Source organism: Tauraco erythrolophus, chromosome 20 (assembly GCF_009769465.1).
Source record: "Tauraco erythrolophus isolate bTauEry1 chromosome 20, bTauEry1.pri, whole genome shotgun sequence".
NCBI classification, from domain to species: domain Eukaryota; kingdom Metazoa; phylum Chordata; class Aves; order Musophagiformes; family Musophagidae; genus Tauraco; species Tauraco erythrolophus.
Window position 1 is genome coordinate 8834035 of NC_141484.1, and position 18429 is coordinate 8852463.

The window sequence follows — 18429 nt, forward strand, 5'->3', positions numbered from 1 at the left end:
CGCGTCACCCTGTGTCACCCCTGGAAAAGCCGTGTCAGTGGCCCGACGAGAGGCGAGCTTTTCACTCCAGCTAATAATCCCGGGCAGCAGATAAGAGCTGCTTTAGGAACTCCTCCAAGCTGGAGAACAGCTGCGCTAAATCCCTTTAGTCCTCAGCGAGACATTTGTTTACAGGGAGAGTAGATTTTATTACCCGGGGTTGTCTAGTACAGGCTGTCCGTGGGCTCCCGGCCCCTCCCCGCAGCTCCGGTGGTGTTGTCGCGGGTCCCTCGGCCCCTCGGTGCAGGGCACGGGGGCTGCAGCAGGAAAGGGAGGCTTGGGTCAAGGTGGGTTTTCAAACCCGAGGTGACCTCTTCGCTTGCAAGAGGTCGGTCACCTGGAGGAGGGATAAGCTGGGGAGTGCCCGTGCCAGGGTCATCTTCCCTTTGCCCCCATGCCCGTGGCACCGGGGCTGAGCCCCCTCTCCCAGGGCTGCACGTGTGACATCGCTTTCCATGGGGCTGGCTGTGGGCTCGATCAGTCCCGTCCTTGGAGAGGGTCCTGTCCCCTTGGGCAGGACATGCCACAAGGATGTCCTCGGTCCCCCTGAACTGGTTGGTGATGCCAGCAGGGATCTCCTCCAGTCCCTCCTTCCACCAGCACCGGAGGACACCAAATCTAGCCCCGCTCTCCTCCCCTCACCCCACAACCAACCTCAACCCTCACCTCCTGCAACCACCTGCAGCCTCTTGCCACCCTGCAATTACAGCCTTTAATTAAGCCATTAACCCTGTCTGGCAGGAGCCAGGGTTGGTGTGACCCCCTCTGGGGCCGGTCACCCCCACGTGCCCCCCAGAATGGGGCCAAGCCGCAGGCTTTCCCCACTCTGGGTGGCACGTCCCCCGCGGTGGCCCCGCCAGCGCCGGGAACAGGATCCGTCCGGCGACACGCTGTTCCAGCCAGACGGCACGAAGCACCACGTATGGCTGATCCATCTATGCATCCGCGAGGGCCGCGGCTCCCCCCTAAAGTGGGGGCGGAAGCTCCAGCGGTTCAGATTTCTCCTCTCACCTGTTGCTAAACCAAAGGCCATTTGGATTTAATCTCCGGGAGAGGCAGGTTTAACCCTTTCCTGTGTGTGTCCCCACACTGGGGTGAGGACAAGGACATGCCTCGCCGACCCCGGACATAGGCGACAGGGGCAGAGAGGCAGCTCGCTGCCAGCCCTCTTCCCGCTCCTATTTTTGCCTGATCTCCCATCCAGGGCTCATTCCAGGTGTGAGAAGTGATGCTTCACACCACGAGGCTGTTGTCTCGGACATGGTGCTCGGCGGGGACACTCACTGGTGTTTCTTATTACTGACTGCTTCCTTCTCAGCTGAAACGCCAGGAAGCCCTGCTGAACATGCAGCTGCTCTCATGTACTGGGAATTCAACCATGGGCAGAAACAGGAGGCAGAGGCACAAGGAGGTGGCCGGGGGTGGAAGCATCCCGTGGGCACAGGCTGCCTTTGCTGCCTCCGTGCCCTGTTATGGGGTGCGAAGCCACGGGGTGCTGGGGCACTGGGCATCCCATCGCAGGAGTCAGCCCTGTATCATCTCCAGGTCCATAAAAACACATTGGGCTGGTGCTGAAGTTTGCAAATTGTCTTACTGAAGCACATCCGAGCACTGCAGCGGAGCCGTGTCCAGCAGCGGAGCTGGGGAGCACTCGGAAAGGTTCATGTGCTCTTTTGGGTCCCCCCTCACATCATCACTTCAAGGCATCAAAATCTTCCTCGTGAAATAAATATGAATGGTTGTAAAAGATGCTGCAAAACTTGGCAGAACATTAGGACCTTTTGTGGGGAGAGCTCAGCCAAGGAGCTCCATCCCTCCTGTGCATGGAGGGAGCAGCTGTGCGTGGCTCAGGAGCAAGAGGCACCAGTGTCCCACGTCCCAGGCTGTGACAGCAGCGGAAGGGGAGCGTGAGATATATGGAGTCCAGAGTTTCTCCTGTAAGCGCCGTTGGCTTTTTCCAGGAGCGGGGTCCATCTCCCTCCTCATCCCTGCATCTACTGCTGCTCCCCAGCTCTGCCCTGCCAGCGTGTGGTGGGAAGCAGCAGCGTACACGCCATTTTCCAGCGTTCTGCCCCAAACTTCCCGCGGGGGCTGTGCTCAGGCAGGGGCTGGCCCAGCGGATCAAGCTTGGCTCCCTGCTCTGCCCGAGCCCTGGCACTGGCTGGGACCTTGGGGACCATCCTTCACCTCCTCCCGGCCATCCCACCGCCCCGTGGCTGTTGGCCCTGCAGAGGGTTGGCTTTGGGGTAAGGATGACCGAGAACCCTCTTCTCACACGTCTCCAAGCACCCCTTGCTCCAGACCTGCCCATAAACGCCGGGTGTGGGACTCCACCTGCCCCAAACCCACCCCCCAGCTCGTTCGTGCCCCATCCCAGCTCCTGCCCATCGCTGCGGTCGTCCCTTTGTTCTTCCTCCCGCTGCCTGCGCTCCTCCCTGCCAGCAGCTCGGGGCTGTTCTCCCTCCCTGTTCCCTTGAGATGTTCCCTGGGGGAAACACAGGCTTTAATTATTATTTTTTTTTAAATAATATCTGACCCGAGCTGGCTGGCCAAGACCTCTTTGAAAAATGCAGTACTTAAGCCCATCATTCTGGACACAAAAGGCTGCAATGGAAAACAAGTCGCCACATCCGTCCTCCTGCGCTTTCTTCCCTTCCTTGCACGCAGTCCTCTGCCCTCCCTGCTGCCAGTGGGCATGAGCTACCACGGAACAAGATATTCATGCAAAAGGCCCTTGGAAATATTCATTGCTCATCTCTTAACAAGATTACCCCTGAAATCCTCCGTTGCTCTGAGGAAGATTTAAACCCTTCCAGGCTCTCGGTAACCATAGCAGCACAGATGTGACAACCAAGGGGAGACAACTGATGTGAAAAATCAGTGGGATGTACAGACGGGCTGTGCGAGGCGGCAGAGCCAGGGCAGGGGAGCTTCTCATCCGCAACACATCGCTCCATCCAGTGTGGCCAGGGCTGGCTCTTCACTCCAGCCAGACCACGCAGGGGACATTCCCTCTTTGCAGAAGTGACTCAAACCGTGGTCAGCCATCACAATGTGACCCGGTGCTGGCTCCCACAGCACCAGGGTCACCTTCCCAGCCACAATCTGGGAAACCTTCCAAGGCTGGCATTGCTACTCAGTGTCTCCCAGCATGTCTATCAGCTCCCGGCTCCCTCCTGGCAGGTGCTGGCGATAACGGGGAAGGTTTAGAGCCAGGACAGGTTGTATGGAGACCATGATCTCCATTCCCTCCTGCCACTGGTTCCTCCTTCACCTTGGGCAGGATTTCTGCACCTGTAAGAGAGATGCTGTCTGTTGTGAGGTTGAAAGATCCACGTTTTGAGGGGCTTTAGAATGAAGTACTGGAAAAGTGGGCACCGCACAGGACCCCGGCACCTCCCAGGAGCTGGCTGAACCCTGCCAAGCTTCACCACAGCAGCAGGGAGGAACCGCGGGAAACCCCTTTCATCTGCTCTCCTGAAATCCCCTGTCACTGTGTCTGTCTAAGCACAAAGAAGCATTAACTAAATTCTAATTAAAAAAATGGGTTTTGGCTTTAACAGCTTCCATAACCAGGGTGAGATCACTCGTCATGCCCTGTGTCCTCTCCATCTTCGGTTCTTCACTTCCACTGATGCCAACGGCACGCCAGGCACCAAAAAGCGATCACTGCTTTGTTCACGTGCCTATACCCAGCACCCTCTGCTCACCCACTCCTTCCCCTGGTTTTCGGCCCATCAAGGTCCTATGGCCATGCCACCACATCTTCTGCGTCCTCAGCTCCTTCTGACTCCTGTGCTCAGTCCTTGGCATCGCCTTTGGCACAGTCTCTCCAGAAAGAGCTTCATGTTGGCGAGTGAAGGTGAAAAACCCCACAGGTTGCCATGGTCTACTGGGTGTTTTTGGACACCAGTCCCATTGCCACTCAACATTCCCCTTCTCCCAGGGTGGGGACAGGACTCTGCTCACCCCGATGCAATCTCTTGGCTCTCCTGATAATAAGATCAGATAGGGAAAACTCTTAACATGGCTAAAATGTAACGAGAATTGGGGAATTAAGAGGCAGGAATAATTCTTGCGAAAAGGGCTTTTTAAATCAACAGAATAAATTCAGCCAGAACTAAACGCTGAAACTCGTACTTTGCTATGGAAAGAAAATTGACTGCATTAAAACTACCAGAACTAGTCCAAAGCTAGAAAAAACCACAAATGCACATATTTAGGATAAAAACTTAACTTTTGAGCAAGTTCCCTTTGTATTTGCACTTTGCATAAATCAGCTTCTGAAACAATTCTGGCATGAAATAGGGAAAGTGACTGCTGAGAAACACATCCAGACAGGACAACCTGTGCCTCTACGAGCAAACCCGCTTCCAGAAGCAATGCCCATCCACACGGAGACGGGGACCGACACACATCCCGCCTCCGCGCCCAATAACCCAGCCGACCGTTCTGGGTGACAGCTGGGTCACGGCCAGCGCTCCTGCCCGGCATCTGCTCGCGGAGATCCCTGTGCATCGTTTTCAGGGAGGTTTTGTTTTCCCCTCAAGCTAAATATTTCCTAAAACCACAGAATAACTGACAGCCGAGCACGGGGGTTATGACGCATGGGTTTCAGCAAGATCTTATTTTTCCCGTCAGGTCAAATATTTCATGGGCTCACAGAAGAGTTGGGCACGTTTGCAGCAACCCCGTCTGCAAACGAGCCCTAGATAAGTTCAAGAACCGCTGCGGGTGAGCGGCCAGCCCCTGCCATGTCCGGCCATGAGCCACCCAACGGGCAGGGGACCCCCACCCAGCTCCGCTGCTGCCAGCGAGCCCACACCAGAAGAATCTCCAGGGAGGACGAAAGGGCAGGACGGCTGGCGCAGCGCGACGCTGCGATGCTGTCGGCTCCCCGGCGCTACCGGCAGCGGCGGGCGATGCAAGTGCAATGTGCAATGTGCAACGTAGCGCGGTGCGCTCCAGGGCTGGAGTGGCTTTCCAGGACTGAGCTCTGCGGATTGGCCCAGAGCACCCCGCTCTCCTCCCTCCCTGCTCCCCCCTCCTTCAGCACCCTCAACCCACGGAGATTGGACAGTCCAGTGCCACATGGCACAGGGGAACCAGGATAAAAGATGAGCTGGACTTGGGGACTGCAGAGTCTGCAGCACAACAGCTGGGAGAAGTTTGCAGGGAGGTGGCACCAAACTTCCCTGGCTGCACCGAGCCGGCGCAGGGGAGGACAGACGGACGGACGGTGGGGCTGCAGCCACCCAGGGACACGCGTGGGGTGAGCGCCAGCTGTGGAGCATCCCCTCCCCTCTGTGCCCAGCCATGTCCCTGGTGGTGAAGGAGAAGAACCACGTGCGGTTGGTCTTCTTGGGCGCTGCCGGCGTGGGCAAGACAGCCCTCATCCGCCGCTTCCTGATGGACACCTTTGAGCCCAAGCACCGGCGCACGGTGGAGGAGCTGCACAGCAAGGAGTACGAGGTGAGTGGGGCCACGGTCAAGGTGGAAATCCTGGACACCAGTGGCAGCTACTCCTTCCCGGCCATGAGGAAGCTCTCGATCCAGAACAGCGATGCCTTTGCCCTGGTCTACGCCGTAGATGACGCCGAGTCCTTCGAGAGCATCAAGAGCTTGAGGGAGGAGATCCTGGAGGTGAAGGAGGACAAGTTCCCACCCATCGTGGTGGTCGGCAACAAGGCAGAGAGCGGTGGCGAGCGGCAGGTGCCGGCGGAAGACGCCCTGTCGCTGGTGGAGCTGGACTGGAACAGCCGCTTCGTGGAGACGTCAGCCAAGGAGAATGAGAATGTCCTGGAGGTCTTCAGGGAGCTGCTGCAGCAAGCCAACCTGCCCAGCCGTCTCAGCCCGGCGCTCTACAAGAGGAGGGAGACGTTGCCCAAAGAGCAGGTGCTGAGGCCTCCCATGAACAAGACCAACAGCTGCTCAGTGTGCTGAGCCGCTGCCCAGGGCCAGGAGGAAGGCACCGGCAGCAGCGGCACCGGCTGGAAACTCAGGTGGGCTGGGTGGGGAGAGGCGCTGCTTCGGCTGAAACCAACCTTGCTGCCTCCCACCCCTTTCCCTCCTCTTCCCCACCCAGCCTGCCGGGATCAGTGAGAGTTGGAGATGACAAAGAGGAGGGACCTGGAAGGGATGCTGGTGCCGAAAGGGCCCGGGGAGAGGGTGAATTCCCAGGAAGGCGGGAGGCGTACCCGGGGAACGGCCGTGGGTCAGTACCTGGGAACAGCTGCGGGTCAGCCGGCACGCTGCATCGGTGCCGTGGCGGGCAGCTCCTGGCTTGCTGGGAAAGGCGGACAAACACCGGGGCTTTGGCTGCCGGCATCAGAAGGCAGGTGCGGGCACCCGTGCAGCCACATGGCACCCGCCGGTGCCGCTCTCCCGGGTCTCATGCGGGTCCTGTGTCACCTCACCCCAAGCGCTTCCATGTACAACCTCCTGGTGCAGCCACGGGTGTGGCAACAGATCCAGTGTCCAAAGTAGTTTTGGGTTTGTACCTCGGGTAGGTGTGTAGAGCATGCGATAGGGCACGCCATGCAGCTCTTTGGTTTTCTCTTTTTGACTTTCTTTTTTTTAAGCATACCCAATAAACACGTTGTTGCAAAGCGGAGCTGGAAAACGCCTGGATGTCTTTCTCCTGTGCTTCAAACACCGCAGAGCCTGACACCAGTGTTTTATGCCCAGACCCCTTATCACTGCTTTTTTTTTGTTTCCCTCCTCCATGCTCCATCCTTGTCTAGAGCATCCCAGCACTGGTGGAGCCTCCCCAGATCTCCAGCCTACCCTGCCAGTGCCAGGACACTTGGTGCTACGATTTTCCTGACAATTTAACCACCGGAGTTTTTACCAAGCATGAGTAACTGAAAATAAAAGAGCTCATCTCGCGTCCAAGTACAGAAAAGAGCAACAGCCATTAAAGACAGCTGATGCACGGAAATAAAACCCACGGACACATTAAAAGGTGACAATAAAGGAGTGGGAGAAGAGCACAGCAGGGCAGTATTTACTGTGCTTTAGCACACGCTGCACTGATTTACTCTCCCCTCGTGCAGCCCATTGCTGCTGTAACGAGCATTTAACCTGCTCAGTAGCCGCACAAACACAATAAATAATGATATTAAAGTTTAGTGGATAAAAGAACCATCCGCCCCGCTCCAGACTCAAGGGAGCTGGGCAATGTGGAGCACCTAGCTTTTAGAAGCCCAGCCCTAAAATAAATGCCCCTGCCCAGCCCAGATGGGCAGGCTGGCACGGGATGGCATCCAGAGACCTCAGACCCTTCCCAGCCCGGGCGGGGGGGGGGCCAAGGTGCTGGCAGGGATAGCCCAGCCTCCCCATGGGCATCCCTCGCTGGGGTCCCCCACCGCCACGTCCCCCGTGGGCACTGGCACAATGACAGCAACCTCTGGGAAGGTAAAATCCTCCACCTGGAGCCCGGTGCAGGATGAGACTGGGGTGGGCAGCAGGGGTGGGGGTGGGCAGAGAAGAGGGGGCAGGCAGCAGGGGGGGATAGGCGGGGGGGGAAGGGGAGCAGGCAGCGGAGGGGGGTAGATAGGCTCCAGCAGGACCCACTGCTGCCAGCCAGGGCTGTCACGGGTTGGGTTGCCCTCACCGCTTTCTGGCTCGCAGCCCCGTGCCTGGTGCTGCCAGCGTGTTGCCCTGCCAAGGCGTGCAGCCGCTCCTCGCCCAGCGCCGCGGGAAAACAGGGAGCAGCTCAGGGTAAAGCCCTTTCCTGGGGAAAACTGGGCTCCTGCCTAGAGGGACCAAAACACGAAGGAAGTTCAGTTTCAGCAGCTAACCCAACGTGGTGGCATTCTGCTTGCGCAGGGATGGGTGTGTGGAGTTCAGCCACCGGTAACGCTGCACCTTGGCCATATCCATCGTCTGGGCCACCTGCCACGGCTGCATGGGGACAGGGCTGTCCCTGCCAGTGCTGCCCACGCTCGGCCCCAACCAGGCCACAGTGAGGCACCTCCCAGATGGTGCGGTGGGTCCTGCCTCAATGATCAAAACTCTTGCTAATTAGAATCATAGAATGGTTTGGGTTGGAAGGGACCTTCAAGATCATCCAGTTCCAACCCCCCCTGCCATGGGCAGGGACACCTTCCACTACACCACGTTGCCCAAAGCCTCATCCAACCTGGCCTTGAACACTTCCAGGGATGGGGCAGCCACAACTTCTCTGGGCAACCTGTGCCAGTGTCTCACCACCCTCATTGCAAAAAAAAAAAAATCTTCCTTATCTCTGTTCGAAATCTCCCCTCTTTCAGCTTAGAGCCAGCGCCCCTTGTCCTGTCACTTCAGTCCCAGCCCTGCAGGAGCTTCACAACTTGGAGCGAGGTTTCTTTCTGTGTCAGAGGAGGGTTATGCTAAAATCAGGAGCATCAGGCTTTTTAGTTTACAGTATTATGCTAAAAGCAGAAGAAACCCTCTTTGCAGAGTGAAATTCAGAAGCTGAGATGAGCAAGGCTGCCTGCTAGCTCCGTCCCTCTCCTCCCTCCCCCGCCCCCATAGCATGCCCCTGTGTGTTTTGATCCATGACACGTAGTGGAAACAGCCCCTGTGTCTGGGGCTCCCAGTGGTCTGCCCTGGCTCAGGCTGGCGGAGCCGCCCCAGCTCCCCCGTGCCCCATCGCTGGCTTCCCTGGGCAGATCAATAACCCCGGGGCGCTTCGGGACCCCCCCAATCCCAGGCAGCCTCTGCCTGAGACCCACAGGGTCCAGTAGCCACTGGTGCAGAGATGCTGACCGGGATGCTGGCGGTGCCAAAGCTGCAGGGAGCAGGATGCTGGAGGTGCAGGAACCACAGGGAGCGGGATCCTGGAGGTGTGGGAACCACAGGGAGTGGGATCCTGGAGGTGCAGCCGGAGACCCGGGAGGTGCAGGGACCCCTCGACGGTCCCACCGCCACGTGCCCTCGCAGTACCGGCCTCCAGCAACGAGTGGAGCCATTGGAGGAGCTCACCCAGCAGCTCATCCCACATGCCCAATGCCTGGCTGCGTTATACAGCCCCCCCACCCCCTGCCTCTACCAGTGGGAGGGGTATCATCCGTCCTCCCCCCACCCCGGGCCACCTGTAGCCCCGCTCCCCCTGGCCAGGCAGGGAAGGGGCTTGGGGCTGTGGGCAGGGATGCCGTTGGGATGGAGGGCAGCACTCCCCAGCCCTTCTGCCCCTCACCTGCAAAAAAACCCTTTTTTATTTTTGCAACATTCACGTGAAATCCCGGTGCAGGGGGCTGCTTAGCTGGGGAACACCCCCCCCAACACCACACCCCCTGGGGCAAACGTGCCGAGCAAGGTCAAAAGTAGGCAAGTCCTGTGTCTCATGCCCTGAGATGCGGATGAGCAACCTGTGTTTGACCTGTGTTTTGGCAGAAAAATTTAGAAAAACGTACTCACAGGGCAGGTGGGTCATGCAGTGGGGGTAAAGCCCTCCTGAGGGCTCCAGCTGGCTTGTACCTGTGTCTGTACCGTGATGTGGTGAAGAACTGAGCACCTGCAGCTCGTTTGCTTTCAACAAGGGGCAACGAGCAACATGGCTTTTCATCCCCAGACACCAATCCCAGCTGCCGAACACAGCACACCTGCAGCACGGGAAGCCGAGTCCGAGGGATGGCGGGTGAGCACGGATGGCACATGTGATGGACACAGAGGTTGGCTAGAGCTGGCCCTGCAAACATCCCGCAGGCACACGCCTAATGAGAGGAGCAAATTTGCCCTCCTTCTGCTTCCCTTCCCAGGAGGAAGGGGCAGCTGAGACAGGTCCTGCACACTGGGCACTTCTCTTTGGGTCAGGGGAAGAGCGAAGGAAGAGGCTCTGGTCTCCAGAGCCGCGCTTGAAGTCCTCCAGCACATGGGAGATCCAGCACATTGAGGGGAAGATCCCTGTGAATGAGACCCAGGAGAAACCAGGATCTGCTGAGGCCTGGAGGGACATGGTCTCTGTTCGTTGCATGCTGGAGGCTGCTAAACACCCCAAGGCACAAGATCCAGGAAAAAGCCTCCAGCAGCAGCACTTGCTCTCCCGATCCTGTCTCTGGACTGGAGAGGTTTCATCACACTGGTCCTTGCAGTTAATTAGCTGTGGTTTAAGTTTGGGTTGGTTTTTCATAGATGGGCTGTTCTGCCCATGTGTGGAGGGGCCCTGGTACCTGAGAAAGGAGATGTTCTGCTGAGCACGACAGCATGGGGGGACAGCAGGACAAGGACACGGGGGTGCCTGCCCCTGCGGGGTGATCAGGAGCAAGTCGCTCTCCCTTCACACAGCTGTTCTGTAAATCACAACCCCTCAGAAGCAGCAAGGTCTGTGCTGGGACACACCACTTCTCAGTACTGCCTTGCCTGGTGCTGAGGTTGCTGGTGCTCCTTTTTTACAAAAAAGCATTGCAGTGAACTTGACCCCATCCATGTGCAGAACCAAGGGCTGCTCTTTCGATCTCCAAAATATCAGAAAGATCCTGAACATCTTCCCATCGCAACTCTTTTCTTTCCTTTCCCTCCGCCTCCCCCTTCCCTCATTTAGACCATTTTACTCCAGACTTGCCTCCAGAGCAGCCACCAGCCCCATGCCCACATCACTCCCCCAGAGAAGAGCTCCGTGTGATCCCTCCTGTTCTGTTCCACATCATGTAGCACATCCCATCAAACCCCCGTGAGATGCTCCCGCTTAATTTGTGTACACAAACAATCAGGGAGAACCAAGACGCCGCCTGCGAGAGCTGCGCACCAGTGACAGCCGCGCTGGCCCGCGGCGGGGGCATCAGCTGCGAGACCGTGATGTGCCTAATTGGTGCTGGCTGCTGCAGTTTGCTCAGGTCTTGATTGATGTAAAGACGTGGCACAAGCACTTACACCAAGGACACCGAATGAGAAAGCGAAACATTTTAAAAGGAAAAGTGCCACTTACTCGTGGCGGATGTAATTAGCCCTATTTGTCTTTAGGGCCGTTCGCTGAGCGAGGCCCAGCACCAAGGAAAACAAACCGATGTGCTCAGTGCGCTGGAAAGAGCAAACCTGCTGCCCAACGGTCACATGAGCCCATTAGGGCTCTTCCAGCCGGGCCCGATCCCGGCAGCGTGGCCGGGATTCAGCTGGTCCCGCGCTGGGGGGGGCTGCAGGAGCAGCCTCAGAAGTGCACCCTGTGAGAGGCGCACCCAGGCGTGGGCTTCGGTCTGACGAACGCGTGTGCAGGACGTGGTGTCTGCTCTCCTTGCTCACCTCCGGCTCGCTCCGCGCTGGCAGCGAAGCCGGTGCCGCAGCGCGGCCCCTCGCCAACGCCGCTCGCTCTGCGGGTTTGGGCTGCAGCACCCGTCCAGCGAGGCAGAGCCCCTTCCGCCGCGGGTGACACGGACGGACTCTGGCATTGCTTCCGAGCAAGGAACTTTTCAAAATACGTGGATCAATTCCCGTGGATCAATTCCAATATATGATCGATTCCAATGTATGGATCAATTCCAATATATGGAGCTGCCCACGGCAGGGGGGTTGGAACTAGATGACCTTGAAGGTCCCTTCCAACCCGAACCGTTCTGTGATTCTATGAATTCAGGCCACTTCGGGGAGGACAGCCACCCCCCGCACACCTGCGTGACCCACGGCACCGGGTCCCCGGCACGCACCGCGTTACGGCCGCAAACAAGCGGCAGGAGCGTGCCCGAGCCCGTGGCGACCAGCCCCGCACTGCAGCAGCCCGAACGAACGGGAGTCGGGAGCGGCCGGGGCCGGGCGGGCAGCGGGCACCGGGCAGCGGGTACCGGGCAGCGGGCACCGGGCAGCGGGCACCGGGCAGCGGGCACCGGGCGCCTGGAGCCGGGGCCGCGGCCGCTGCCCCCGGGCGGTGCGTGCGGAGAGCGGTTCCCGGACCCCATCTCGTGGGGGAAACTGGGAATTACAGCCGAGGACATTTTGTGAAAGGAAAGGGCTTCCTCCCATTTCCTAGCGCGAGGGAGGCTGCGAGGTTTGAAAAGCGATTTCGGGTGCGCCCCACGTTTTTCATGAGATGGGGGGGGGGGGGGGGGGGGGGGCGGGAAGCGACGGGACGAGCATTTGCTTCTGCCCCTCAGGGCTGCCCAAATAACACGCTTTATTTAGTCCTGGGTGCACCACAAGCGCACGGAATGCAGCAGGAGCGGCCGATAGGGCTGCTGGGTGGTAGCCGGGCGACTGAATCGCTTCTACAAATGGTTCTGCAAAGGGGACCCGCCTGGGTTTTGAGCAGTGGCCACCTTCTTGTGAGAAGGAATGTCAGTATGGGGAATTGTGCATATGGGAGCCAAACCTTAGTCTGCAACACCTGGAAAGCACACAGTTGGTCAGCGTAAATATTACTCTTCCCACGAACTCCTTGCCCCTGGAATAACCGTGAACCCACCCTGCAGCTTTCTTTCCGAGACAGGAGAGACTGCGAGAGCTCAGGGATCTGGGTGCTGCAGGACTTGGAGCATTTGCAAAGAGGATTAACAGTATTTTGCCTTTTAATTGGCAGCTCAGCTGCCAGGGGATGAGCGTGCAGGGCTTTGCTCCATCCGAAGGCTTTTCAAAATCAAACCCCGCCAATGAGGAGCCTAAACTATTCTGTAAACACCTGAGTTGTGCCGTGCGTCTTTCCAGTGCCGAGTATCCAGGCAGCCTTCAGGCAGCACAATGTAAGCTCCCAAATGCTCAGGGCTGCTTGTCCAGACAGGCACAGAGAGGAAAAGGGGGGTTTGTTCCCCTGACACAGTCGTGCCATGAGCAGTGACACGGCCGTGCCTCTCCCCGAGCCTCGGAAAGGCAGATGTGCTCCTAGTGCCGAAGGAGGGCCAGCAGCATCTACAAAAAAGCAGGAATCTCCACTCTGCCCAGTGTCTTCCCAGCTTCCCATTACAGCTCTATTCACCCCTGTCAAGGCTCTGGCCCTTCGTCAAAGGGCAACCAAATCCCGCAGTGCCTGTGCTGCTGGAAGCCCCGATGTCCCATGTGTTACACCCTCGTAACTAGTGGGGAGAAACTGAGATGCTGATAAGGTGGTTTCCTTGTTTTGCAGACCATGAACTTCTGGCCTCTGCCATGACGCACCGTAAAAGTCTGGATAAATCCTCTAACTTGGTGTTTCTTCTCTCTCCGGTCCCATATAGCACAGGAGTTGGACACACAACTGATGCCTCTGTGGTCTGACTATGAAAACGGCACAGCATTTTTAGGAATGCATCAATCGCTTGTTATGCCAGGTGGAATACTGCAATTTAAATGCCCTGTATTGACAAGGACACCAAGAATAACCCCATTTGGTAAATGTGATATTTGGCCTCCTCGCCTTGTTGGAGGGTCAGGTGGAAAAGGAGACTTCTTCAACTGTTTCCTTCCAGGCTCACTTCAGAAGTTTCCTTTTCTTCTCAGCTAGAGATGGTGCCCACAGTGGTACATCTCCAATGTCTTAGAATACTTAGATTCTATAAAACAGATTTTAAAAATCAGTGTTTGAACTATAAGGTGGTTAAAGGTCGCTATCTATACTTCTAGGTGTCTATACCAGAAGAAGACTCCACCTCTCACCTATGCACTGGATCCTGTTATTTTTGGATACTTCCTCTGCCCTTCCCTCTTCCTCCTGCCTCCCCCCTCTAGGGGCACAAGCAAAACTTATTTACTTACACTATGTCTTAAATTTCATATTATGAGGGTTTAGTGCTTTGTGCTTAATCTCCACTAAACGATGAATAAATAGCTTTCTGCTGCAGACAAAGCATTAAGCTTTATTCTGCATCGACACCAGTTTCAGTCTCTAATGGTGTGTGCTTGAAAGCAACACCAAGGGGGGTCCGAGGCCCCGTGCTGGGCTGCAGCCACTGGTCAGCTTTGCTGGTCCCCAGTGCTCAACCCCCCTTCTTGCGGCTGTTTCAGAAAGGCCCCAGGAGAAGGCATTTTTCAAAGATGCTGAAGCACCCTGGGGAAACGATTTCAGAGTTGCTTCCAGCCACGCTCCCACCCAGGTTATTGTGCAATCCCCTAATTCACAAACTAACAGACAGCAAAAGCTTAAAAAAATCAGTTCAGGGAGATAGCACCAGAACACGTATTAACCAGGAATAAAGAAATAAAGGACGTTAGACGAACACAGTAAGTTGGACTTAGCTTTAGAACCACCTTACTACATGCTGATTTTTACATATTGTTAAGAAAACCATCACTGTGCCAGAGCTATTGGGGAAAAGTAATTTGTTTTGTTTTGTTTTGTTTTTTTTTATTTGAGCAATTTCTAGCTATTTTGGAAATGACACTCATCTACAAATCAACCAGCTCCTTGTATGCTTCCTCTGAGCCCTGTCCCTGGGCTCTCCGTCCTCACCACTTTGCCTTTTCACCTGCTGCATCCTACCTTTGATGCTGCACACACACTGCAGCTCTCCCCACCCTGGTGGGGTTGTGGAAGTTATTCAGCAATAAAATCATTACAAGGTAATCAGAGTTATTTGCCAATTACTATTCTTCCTACAAGCACACTTCTGAAAGTGTGATCATCCCAGAAAAGAGAGAGAAAAGAGCTGCTTAGCTATGGGAACTGATGTCTCTCTCCTCTTAGGTATTTCAGGTATTATAGGCTTGTGCTGAATCTCCCACTGAGCACGGGGATTATATTTCTAAGTGTATATGTATATATACACACACTATCTACTTCTCCCTGGTAGAACTTGTAGTTCTTTACCTGCAGAGTAATCATCTCCTCTGCCTTTATCAGAAGTTTTCTGTCATCTGTATGGAGAGAAGGAGTGGGAAGGAGAAGGCAGAAAAAGTGGGTCCCACTTGAAATCAGACAAAATAATGAAAAAAAAATCTGTTTTTTTCCTGCTCCTGTGGGGTACAGTCAGTAAAATATAATAATTATAAAACATGAATGCTGTAGCCAAAACAAGATCTACTGCAAAAACGGAAAGAGAATCTGCTCCTTTCCAATAGCATCAGTAAACAGGTCTTTAGACTGCTTGGATACATTTTTTTTCAGTATAAATTAAGAATAAATTAAGATAAATGGGAAAAGGATCCAGGAGATAAAACTACAGACAAATTAGAGAGGAATCTGACACAGTTTTGAATATCATCAAGTCCACTCCCCTGAACAAAACAAACATTTAAACCAATAAACTATTTAATTAACTCAGGACGGACCACAGGCAGATGGGGGGGGGGGATGATTTCTCATCAAGAGTCAGCAGCCTCACAGCTAGTTCAAGGCAAACCACCTTTACTAATAATAATATTTATTGAAAGCAAAGCAATCTTCCAGCTTATTGTGTTTGATAACATTTTAATAACCCTGAAATCATGACTGCACTGGGACCACGTTTTCATCAGAGAAAATTTACAAGCAACTCGTTTCCAATGCATCCGACAGTAAAAAACCCAAACACCGGGGGCACACACAGGACAAAGTGTCATATTCATTTCTAATGAAGCACTTTTCATTAGAGAGAAGAAAACGGTGGGAGCACGAGGGATTGCAAATGGTCAACTCGACTGTCTTTGCACAGGCTGGATGGGCCGTTAGAGGATGGAGTCTGGCAACTTGCAGCAAGCGATCGTTAACCTGAGAGATTGGGTGTATCCGCTGGAGGAAGACACCTAGACCCCACTAGAACATGGGCACGTTAGCAGTCTGTCCTCCCTCAGGAAAGCTACAATGTGGGTGAGTGTTGGAGGTGCCTCTCCCGAATTCCAAGAGCACACGTGTGTTACTGGAAGAGACCCCTTGGGAACGAGGGGGGAATGTGAGAGGACAGAAGTTGGGCTGCTCCCGTAGACGTTAAGGTTTCACGGGGACGTTACCGCCTTCGAAGCAACGCAAGGACCTGGGTGAAACAGTCCAAGAGACCTGCAGGGAGCTAAAATCGTCCTGTGCGGTCCGTGGACGGGCCCATGGTCTCCTTCAAATTCCCGCTAACATCGTCAATCACAGACATTTCCAGAGCTTTCCGGAGCTGCCGTTTACCTCGGGGCTCGGCGGGGAACGCGGGGAACGCCAGGCATCCGTACAGTCCCATACAGAGTTCGTCTGAGCTCCATATCCAGTTCTTCAGAACTCCCCTTCCCTGAAGCTGGCTGCGCAGGACGTGAGCGGAGGTCGTACATTCAGCATCAATACAGCGACACAATGAGGACACCCGTCATTTGTACAACGCGTGAACTCCAACAGACGTTTAGCAGCAGTTCATACACAACGGTCGGAGATGATCCGACAGGTCACCATGGCCATCTTTGATCTGGTGTCATAGGTTTGCTCCACACTATAGCTGCCCATAACCCAAATCCTAAAGGGTTTGTTCAATTCCATTTCCAGACTCTTCCAACTCTAATAATTCTTAACATATACAGATATCCATATACATTTTTTTTAATTAAAATGCTCCTTCACATACACAATCATATATTGAATTATTAAGAACAATAAGATATTTCTGGAGCAGAATAGCAAAATGATCTGCTCTGCCAGTGCCACCCACAAACTAGACAAGTAACTAAGAAGAAGTTTGACAGTTTCAGACCACTTAGGAAAGAGAAATTCTCTTGGCCTAAAGACGGGAGCCATGCAGTGAAAGTGCCATGGAGGATACAGTAAATGCAATGCACAGAAAAAACACAAATTGTTAAAAATGTTTTCTTGTAAAGATTCAGGAGCCATAAGGAGAATCCTTATCATCAGGAGCCATCTTTACAATTTTAGAAATATCAGGTAGCTTTAAAGCAGAAAAGAGGATGACATGGAAAATCAAAAGCGCTATGCAAACACTAAAAGATTAATTTTGGCCAAAAGCTTTTAATATAGCGGGGTGGATACTAAATTTTAAGAGTGCATCTGATTTACAAAAAGCCACTTCTGTCAACCTTATGGAAGACAAAAACTCTTGTTAGCTAAAAACATCTGACTCCGTAACGGACTTTGATGTCTAGGCAAACAAAACCGAGGGACACTGAAGCTGAAAGCCCTCCTTGCTAAGGAAAAAAAACCCCTCAAAAATACAAACCAACCAAAAAACCAAGGAAGGCAAAGAGAAGGTAACTGTCTTCCAAGAGTTTCATTACAAGCATCTGGAAGAGGGGAAAAAAAAAAAAGGAGACGGGAGAGGAAGCAGCTCACAGTAAAACACAACCGTGGCAACAGCTGTGCAATTTTGGGGCAGTATTGACAACGAAATTAAACAGGCTTCAGACTGGATATTTTAGCTATTCACATAACCAGAGTTACCCCCAAATCTGGATTTGATAGTTTTTAACTGTCTCATATCTGCCAGCCAATGGCAAACTCCCAAGAGTTGCCCGGGCTCCCCCGGCCCCATGGGTCTGTCTTACGAAATGAGGAGTTTATGGCAGGGTGGCCGATAATCCCAGTGATGGCAAACGGGCTACAGTCACAGCACGGGTGAGGCTGTTCAGGGCTGTGAACTGCTTTCTTATGAACCCAGTTCTTCACGTTCGCTTCTTCCCTTCTCAAATGAATGAGCAGGATGAGTTTTACTGGGAAAACTGCTCATAAGCGCTGGAGACCTGGGGCCAGACCTGCTATAAATCCCACTTTCAGTATGGATCACCTCGATGCCACTAAAAGGTAAAGAACTGGTTTGATGGAGGTGGGAGGAGAACATAAGTTCATCTTGAGACGAGGGAGACGGAGCAAGTTTGGGTCCCTCCACGAACTTTCTGCAATTTGCCCCCTCTGCCTAATGTTAGCCACTGTTAAGTATCTTCCTTAATTTCAAAACTTTGAAAGGCCAAACATTAAAATATTTTGGTGTTTCCACCCTATTTTATTTATGGGCTATTTGCCCACCTCAAAAAATTTAGTGGAACTGGCAGTTTAGAGCTAGAGACATCCAGGTCCAGAATATGGGAGGCGACGGGGTGACTGAACCTTAGAGCTAGAGAGGAGCCTTCAGCCTCGCAATATTCAAAGTGTTAACAATTCGCCTCCTGTATTACTAAAGACACGAATAAATGAGGAAAAACAGAATAGTAACAGCAAAAAATGATTCCTGCTTTTTACGCAGCACTTTTGGGTGCGATATGCAAAGCGTTGATGGCACAAGCTTAGGAGAATGCCACCACCAACATCACCAACCAGCACAGATTCCAAGTGTGCGACTACGCTTCCACCCCTGATTTGCCTGGCTGTACACTTCGTTCTCGTTAGTATTGAAAGAGTTAAACTTCTTCCATGAAACACTTTCAACAGATTTAACAATGTATTATTATTTTTTTTAATATCCCCTGCATAAAAGAAAAATACACATTATTTGAACAGCCAAGAAAAAACTGCAATTTATTAAGTTTCAAAGAATCTTCGTACTCTTGAAAGCAACTTTCGGTGCATGTTCTTTAACAATCACATTCTATGAGGAGAATAAACATTAAAAGCCA

The 18429-nt window shown here is 53.8% G+C and overlaps 1 pseudogene; it reads left to right on the top strand.

Moving 5' to 3' along the window:
* Window positions 1-5355: 5355 nt before the first annotated feature.
* LOC104384495 (GTP-binding protein Rhes pseudogene) lies at window positions 5356-5982 on the top strand (annotated as a pseudogene).
* The last annotated feature ends 12447 nt before the right edge of the window (window positions 5983-18429 follow it).